The sequence below is a fragment of the Elephantulus edwardii genome, unplaced genomic scaffold (assembly GCF_000299155.1).
Source record: "Elephantulus edwardii isolate Elephantulus edwardi_28Jun2011 unplaced genomic scaffold, EleEdw1.0 scaffold00135, whole genome shotgun sequence".
Lineage (NCBI taxonomy): Eukaryota > Metazoa > Chordata > Mammalia > Macroscelidea > Macroscelididae > Elephantulus > Elephantulus edwardii.
This window is the reverse complement of record NW_006399885.1, coordinates 2,067,438-2,075,546: the sequence shown is the minus strand read 5'-3', so window position 1 is coordinate 2,075,546 and position 8,109 is coordinate 2,067,438.

The following is an 8,109-nucleotide window of genomic DNA, read 5'->3' as shown; positions in this document are numbered from 1 at the left end:
TTGTCGTAATAGTCATAGTAATTGGTTTCCCCTGTAGATGTGTGGTTATTATCCACTTCTCACACAGTTCTTCTAGTTCAGGATAGATTTGGAAATGCTCTTTTTGACTACAAATGTGATACTATTCCTCTTTAAATGATCATTTCCAGCCTAGGGGATCATATTTGATCTCAAGTAATTAGTAACAGCACATTTCCACTCACTTATAGCTAGGAAGAGGGTTCTAGTGGCTTAATGCATAGGGTGCTGTACTGCTAACCCATTGACCATGCCTCTCCTGTAGTCTGAATTTACTCACACTCTGAGGGAGAAAGATGGGTAATATCTTCCCATACATTTTATAGCCTCTGAAAGCCCACTAGAAGACCAGCTATGAGTTGGTCCCACCATAAAGATAGTGAGTTTATGTGTAGGATATTGACTTTATGTGCTCCATTTACTTTCTGACAATTTCCAGTTTTTCTAGGTGAATACTTCATACATCCCATATTCTAATTATTGTTGTTGTTAGGTGCTATCAAGTCAAGTATGACTCATATGACAAAAGATCTGAACCTAGTCCTGTCCTGCACCATCCTCACACTTCTTGACACACAAGAGTCTGTTGCAGCAGTCACCATGTCAATCCACCTGGTCAAAGATCTTCCTCTTCATTGCTGACCCTCCACTCTTCCCAAAATAATGCTCCTCTCCAAGGAATAGCACCTTTGGTAATATGTCCAAAGTATGTAAGATAAAGCCTCATCCTTCTTGCCTCCAAAGAGCACTCCAGCTGCACCCTCTCCAAGACATAATCTATTCGTTCTCTTGGCCGACCATGGAATGTTCAGTTCTCTTCTTCAGCACCACCGCTCAAAGGCATCAGTTCTTTTTCTGTCATCCTTATTCATTGTCCAGGTATCGGCTGCATAGCTAGTAGTAATCAGAAAGACTATGGCCTGAATCAGATGTTCTTTAGTCCTCAAACTGACATCACTACTCCTCAATAATCTGGAAAGGTCCCTAATTGCAGATTTTCCCAATGCAATGTTTCTCTTTATTTCCTGACTGCTTGTACAAACGGTGTTAATTGTGGACCAAGAAAGATGAAGCTGTTGACAGTTTCAATCTCCTCTCCACCCATCAAGACACTGACTTATTGGTCCAGTGGTCAGAATCTTTGTTTACTCGATATTGTAAAAAATTCCAATTATTCGAGGGATATTAATAATGGTCATTCAACTTGTATTATTAACAGATTTTTTTCTTGTCCTTTTTAGTCTTACTGCATCAGTAAGTATAGGTCCCAAAAGTTTCATTCAGTCTGTGCTGTTAAATTTGAGTCTACTTTGAGGGGGCAGCCCTTGTTCAGTTGTACTTAGAATACTTCGAGCCTGAGAATCGCATCTTCATGTGCTTCATCAGAGAAATGTTCCACTGCTGTTTACACGATTTTCATTTGCCAATTTTCCCCCCCTCTCCACAAGCTGACCTTTTAATTCCCCTTCTTAGACTCTCTTGGTCTCGGAGCTCTGTTGAAATCTCTCCACCATGGTAATCCTGCTGATATCTGAATTCCATCAGCACAACTACCAATGTCACACATGGAAGCCACTGGGTTCCAGGCACTGGCTACTGAGGAAGGCAGAAGGCGTACTCTCTCCATATCCACTCAGGGGAAAGACCTTTGTCTCTTCAATTTTTATTTCTACATTTCTTGGCTATCATGTAGCCTATAGTCTTTGATTTTTTTAATTTGTTGCTTAGTTTATTCTTTTAGCTCTCAAAAGTGTTGTAAAACACACCTCAAACTAACACTGTTTAACAGAGAAAACCCATTCCTAAAGGAGTCCACAGTAACAGATTCTAGGGACCGGGGTTTGAAGCAAACTGTATTTGAGGGAATACAGTTTAACCTGTATGGAAACTAACGTGTGCCTGATTTAGGCCATGGTCTTTGCAATTACTTGCTATATGTCAGAAAGAGAGACAATGACTAGGGATGATAGAAAGAGAATTGATGCCTTTGAGTTGTGGTGCTGGAGAAGAGTATTGACTATACTATACCATGGACTGCTAGGAGAACAAACAGGTTTGTCCTGGAGAGGGTGAAACCAGGATGCTACTTCGAGGCAAGAATTCTCAAGTTTTGTGTGACATATTTTGGACATGTTGCAAGGAGGGACCAGTAGTACTTGGAGAGGGATGTCATGCTTGGAAGGGTGGAGGGACAGTGCAAGAGAGGAAGACCCTAGATGAGATGAATTGAATCAGTGACTGGGGTAATGGGTGTAGGTATGTCAGAGACAATTAGATTGGCACAGGATAGAGCAGGATATAGGGCTATTGTTGTAAGTCACTGAGTTGCAGACAACTTGATGGCCCATAACAACAACACAGTTTAAACTTATAACAATGGAGCAACCTGAAAGGAGAGAAGTTTTTGTGAGATGTTCTTAGTTTTGTTTTGTTGAGTTTTTTTTTTAAATTACTTTTAATGAAAATTTATAGACTTTGGATTTCCATTCATTCATTGTTGTACTTTTTCTCCCTGCCCACCCCTCTCCCCCAGTACACTCTTCTCTTTGAAAAGTAAAAGGAAAATTCTTCCATTGTTTTACAATCCCCATAGTTGAGTCCACTCAACTATGCAGTCTTCATTCTGGACTCCTGTCATGACAATAATACCTAATCACATATCCCTTTTAAACAGTTTTCTCCCTCATTTGTTTCAATGCAGCATACATTATTTATCCCATCTTTCTGAGTTTACTCCCAACACCAATGTCAGTCCTGTTTACAACAGTGGCATTATGCAGTATTTTTCCTTTTGTGACTGAGATATTTCACTCAGCATAATGCCCTCCAGGGTCACCCATTTTGAATAATATTGAATGAGTTCCTTGTTTTTCAATGCAATGTAGTATTCCATTGTGTGAATATACCAGAGCTTCTCTATCCATTTGTTTGTTAATGGGCACTTAGGTTGTTTCCAACTCCTTGCTATCGTGAACAAAGCCGCAATAAACATGGGTGGGCATATATCTGTTTGGGTGGCAGTTATGGTCTCTTTGGGGAGTATTCCCAGTAGTGGAATTGCTGGGTCAAATGGTATTTCTATTTGCAACTTTTTGAGAAAGCACCACACCATCTTCCACAGTGGTTGCACCATTTTACACTCCCACCAACAGTGAATAAGTGTTCCAGTTTCTCTACAACCTACTCAGCATTTGTTGCTTGCTGTTCTGTTAAATTTTGGTATTCTTACTGGAGTGAGATGATATCTCCTAGTTGTTTTGATTTGCATCCCTCTTAGAGCTAGGGATTTTGAACATTTCTTCAGGTGTTTGTTGACCATCTGAATGTCTTCTTTGGTGAAGTGTCTTTTCATATCCTGTGCCCATTTTTCAATTGGATTGTTTACCTTTATCTTGTTGTGGTGGAGATGTTCTTAATTTTGACCACAATCACTTTTCAATCAGACATCTCCTCTTTGGTACCCACTGCTACTGAGGTGAGTGAGATTCGTAGGAACCTTCCATGAGTTTCTGAAGCTGTAAATCTTTACAGATGTAAACCTTCCATAGTTATCCCTGCCCTTCCCTTCCCTCCAGGAGCGCCTGGTGGGTTTAAATCACTGACCTTTGGATTACTCACCTGGCACATTACTCGCTATGCCATTATTTCTCTCATGCCTAGAGAAAAATTATTTTAATTTGCACAATTTTTTTCTCTTTTTCATTTTAGGATATAAAGAGCATGTGCATGGAAGAGTATTTTCTCTCTTATAATGAGTGTTATTAAAAATTAAATCAAGTAAGGAAACCATGGATTGCAGGTGTGGGAGGGAGAACAACTCAAATCCAGAAATTCTTTATAGAGATCCTTTTATTAAGATCCAATCTTTATCTTTGTAAACAGATAAACAATGACAAATCATTCCAGAATCAGGGAAACAATCATTATTCTATCAGAATCATTTCAACCATAAACATGGTGTGGAGCTCTGGTAGCCCAAGTGGATAAGGAGTTGCACTGTTATCACAGTTGTCTCCAGGCCTGATGACTCCTTGAAGACACTTGATAATGTCTATGGTCTCCAGACCAGAGGATGGATTCTGATAAGGCTCTGGGTCTGATCACAAAAGCCCACACTCAAGTTAATGAACAGGATCCTTGCCCCTGACTCTGAACAAAATACCATCTTCCCTAGTCCTCCCTAAAACCTCTATAAAAAGAAACAGTCCTTGCCCGCCCTTGTGCCATTTTGACCTTATCTATGTGCGGACACTTGCCCTTCTTCTCCCAGTTTCTTTCTTTCTTTCTCTCATTCTCAACTCTTTATTTCTATCTAACACCAAGGGCAGGAGGTTAAATTTCTCCAGCTGCTGTGCAGGAGAAAGATGAGATTTACAGCCTCTGAAAACCTGCTGTTAAGTCAGCTATGAGTCAGTTCCAATTTGACAGCAATGAGGGAGGGGAGAAGCCTGGTGTAAAATGTATTCTTCTGAATCACTGGCTACAAGTTTCATGTCTACATTTTGGAGACAAAACCTAAAATTTGTCTAATTTTTTAGCAGATCTAAATTGACGGCAGTTGCATCATTGTTGCAAGCAAAAGACAGAAGAGGGCAAAAGATCACGATTGAGGTATGTCCATAATCGCAAATATTAAAAGTTTGTAGGATTGGTTCTGGGGCTCCAGTCACTGCCTAAATGGTGGCCCAAGCGATGATTCATCGCTAAGTGGGTGTTTGCAGGAAATTAAGGAAGGGGGAGGAAGTTCCCTACAAGCTTTGAGGGAGAATCACTCCTCCCAGGATTCCTCCCTTGTATGTTCTAATCTACATTTAGCTTCACTTTTTCTGGGACCTGGGTGGTTCATTGAGCAGAAAGAACTGAAATGGCATCTGAACTTACAAGACTGGCAATGGACTCAAGGCTCCACTGAAAACCTCAGACTTCCATGAACCAAGAGCTGCAGAATGAGATTGCTAAGGCAGAGAGGGTGAATTAGAGGGTGACCAAACTGGTAGGCAAATTCTGAATTCCAGTATTGAGATTCTACTATTATTATTATTATAATATTAATATAAAATTCATGGCTCCCTATTGCATGTGATCATTCTGTCTCACTTACAAGGTCTCTAAAGTCAAGATACTAGGCATGTTTCAAAGGAAGCAAGCATAGCCATCCTCACAGCTGATGTAAAAGCATTTTCTTCTGTATGTGAGCTTAAATACCAAAGCATTTAGTTTGTGTAAGAGCCCTAACTCCATTTTGAATCCTCACATAAACTCAGGTGACACTTGCATTCTTACTGACCATTAAACCAGCCACTGTGACTTTGCTTAGATGACTTGGGGCAAACCTTGGAAAGGGACATTCGCCCCCAGGTTTGCACAGACTGCTGGGAATGTATTTCACAACTTAATGAAAGCAGCTGTGTGCCATCTAGCTTAAGAGCCCCACTGGCCTAGTGAATGCTGTGCTGCTAAACCAAAAAAGGCACCTGGTTTGAATCCAGGGGAGCTGCTCCATGGGAGAATAAAGAGCAATCTCCTCCTGGGCGATTTATGTTGTTGTTGTTGTTAGATGCCTTCATGTCAGAACAGACATTAGCTGACCCTCCGTGTGGTTTTCAGAGGCACTAAATAACATGGGAGGAGATTGCTTCTCTTTTCCAGCAGAGCTGCTGGTGGATTTGAACCCTGTGCCTTTGGTGCTATTTATGGTGTCTGAAAACCCTCTGGAGCATCCACTGTGACTAGGGCATCAACAGTTCTGACTTGACTGCAATGAGTTGATCTAGTGTAAGGGAACGCTGGTGGCATAGTCCATAGGGTGTAGCAGTGCCAAACCAAATACTGTCTCACCACATGTGGCTTCCTGGGAGACAGCTGGGCAGTCTCCTCCCATTACAGTTTCCAGCCTTGGAAACCCAATGGAGGGATCCTGTGAGTTGGAACCAACTTGACAGCAGTAAGCTGAAATGAGCTGCTCTAGTTTAAGTTAGCAGATGTGGTCCTGGTGACTGATTCAGGGCACATAGTCTTAAGTCAAAGCTACAGAACCCGTCCTGCACGTTTTTAAATCTGCAGTTGTATAAACATCCTCTTTCCCCTCCTCACCTCTACGGGTAGTCTGTTGTCATGTCTGCCACAGCAATGCATCATTCCCACTACTGCTTATGATCTGGGGATCATTTTCTTTGTCCCTAATTATATTTAAAGAACTCCATGGCTGTGAATAAGTGGAATCAATCCATCAGCAGCATGCTGACAGTTTCCCTCATCCTGGATGATTTCCCTTTATTATGTCCTTGTCTGTTTAAAGCTTAATAAAATGTTTTCTATAGAATATGCTTGACTATGTGGTCTTTATATGCCCTACCACAGTTGCAAAATTCTTAATGGATTGCATGAAACACATGCTTTGGGACTAAGGGCCAAATCCAATGTGTAAGCTGCTTCATTGAAACAATGTCACAAGCTATTCATTTATGGATGCATTTGCACATATAGCATTGATTTGCAGTAATTACTCTTGGAATTAACCAGAATCTTTTTCGTAGATTATTACACTTGACCCAATAGTTACTGAATGCCTGCTTTACACCAGACACTGTTAATCCTTTGGATTTACACCATTCTTAAGATTAAAAAAGGTCATTAGCTGCATTGCCAGGAAGGACCATCCCTTGGAGAAAACTGTCATGCCTGATAAAGTAGAAGGTCGGCAGAAAAGAGTGTGATCCTTAATGAGATTGATTGACCGAATGGGTGTAGTGCAATTAAGCATTTAAGCACAGTGCACAATGTGGGGATGGTGCAGGATCTGGCAGGGCCTGATTTTGTCGACAGAGTCACTATAAAAGCCAAATGGCAGTGCTAAATCAACTGCCCAGGGCCTCATTTTACTTCTTGGTAATAAAATAAAAAAATACTTCTTAGAAGCCTCAAGCAAAAATATACCTTGTTTACTTTTCTTAATTTCAAGTTGTCAAGAGGCAACAACATGTTTTTTAGTGATGCTAGTAATGCATTTTTTTTTTTCAGACTGTCAGGCATTTTATTTTCCAAAGAATTTTGAGAAATGACCACAGTTGTAGTAATGCATTTTTGTTGCAGTGATGTACAAAATAAAATTTCAAAAGCATCGTTGACTTATAAGGAGAAGATAAATAAGATTTCCCTAAAGTATCCTTTTCCCCATACCTATTCAATCTGTATGTTAAGCAAAGCATTCAAGAAAGCTGGACTTTGTGAATGAATGTGGCATCAGGATTGGAGGAAGCCTTAACAACAACCTGCTTTATTGCAGATGATGCAACCTTGCTTGCCAAAAAGAGGATCTGTAACACTTGCTGCAGAAGATGAAGGTCTACAACCTTGGATTGTATCTCAACATCAAGAAAATAAAAATCCTCACCCCTGGACCAATAAATAGGCAATATCATGATAGATGGAGAAAAGATTGGAAATGTCAATGACCAGCAGTCAGGAAATCAGGAAATCATTGGGAAAGTCTACTGTCAGGAATCTCTCTAAAGTCCTGAAGAGCAATGTTGTAATTTTTTTAAAATTTTTTTCTTATTTTTTGTGTGTATACTGCCAAATCAGATCTGATTGGTACAGGAGACTGCCCCTCATTCTCCAGCAAAGCATCTGGTGAATTTGAACTGCATATCTCTGGGATTGCAGTACATCTTCTTGCCACTAGGCTACCAGAGCTCCCAAGCAATGGTGTAATTTTAAAGACTAAGGTGCCCTTGTTTTAGTATGGTTGACTCTGAGAAGAATGGGAATACCAGAACATTTGATTGTGCTAATGAGAAACCTCTTCTGGGACCAAGAGGCAGTAGTCAGAACAGAGCAAGGAAACACTGCATGGTTCAAAATTGGGAAGGGCATAAGCCAGGGATGTGTCCTGTCTCCATACCTTTTCAACCTGTATGCAGAACAGATTATCCAGGAGGGCTCTATGAGGAGAAATGTGGGGTCAAGATTGGTGGAAGATCTATCAACAATCTGCAATATGCAGATGATACAACCCTGCTTGCTGAAACTGAGGAGGACCTGAAGTGCTTGCTGCAGAGGGTCAAGGACTGCAGCCTCCAATATGGATTG